At 52.2% G+C, this 203-nt stretch overlaps 1 protein-coding gene across 1 annotated transcript in view; it reads right to left on the bottom strand.

Moving 5' to 3' along the window:
• The window catches only part of LOC106001400 (class I histocompatibility antigen, Non-RT1.A alpha-1 chain-like), a 7044-nt gene that overhangs the window by 318 nt on the left and 6523 nt on the right, over positions 1-203 (bottom strand).

Genomic DNA, 203 nt, shown 5'->3' on the forward strand with positions numbered 1-203 from the left:
CACAAAGCAGCTGTTTCTCACTGTAGGAAAAATTCAGATCAGTCACATCAGGATACACCCTGAGCAGGCCACTAACACCCCAATCCATAGGACCTACAACCATAACAGTCTTCCCTGGGCCTCAGCCCTGCCCCCCACTTTGGGTCACCAGGCTGTCAACTTTATCAGCTCTGAGGGAAGCATCAGAACCCTGGTCACTGTCG

Source organism: Dipodomys ordii, unplaced genomic scaffold, assembly GCF_000151885.1.
Source record: "Dipodomys ordii isolate 6190 unplaced genomic scaffold, Dord_2.0 Scaffold294, whole genome shotgun sequence".
Classification (NCBI taxonomy): domain Eukaryota; kingdom Metazoa; phylum Chordata; class Mammalia; order Rodentia; family Heteromyidae; genus Dipodomys; species Dipodomys ordii.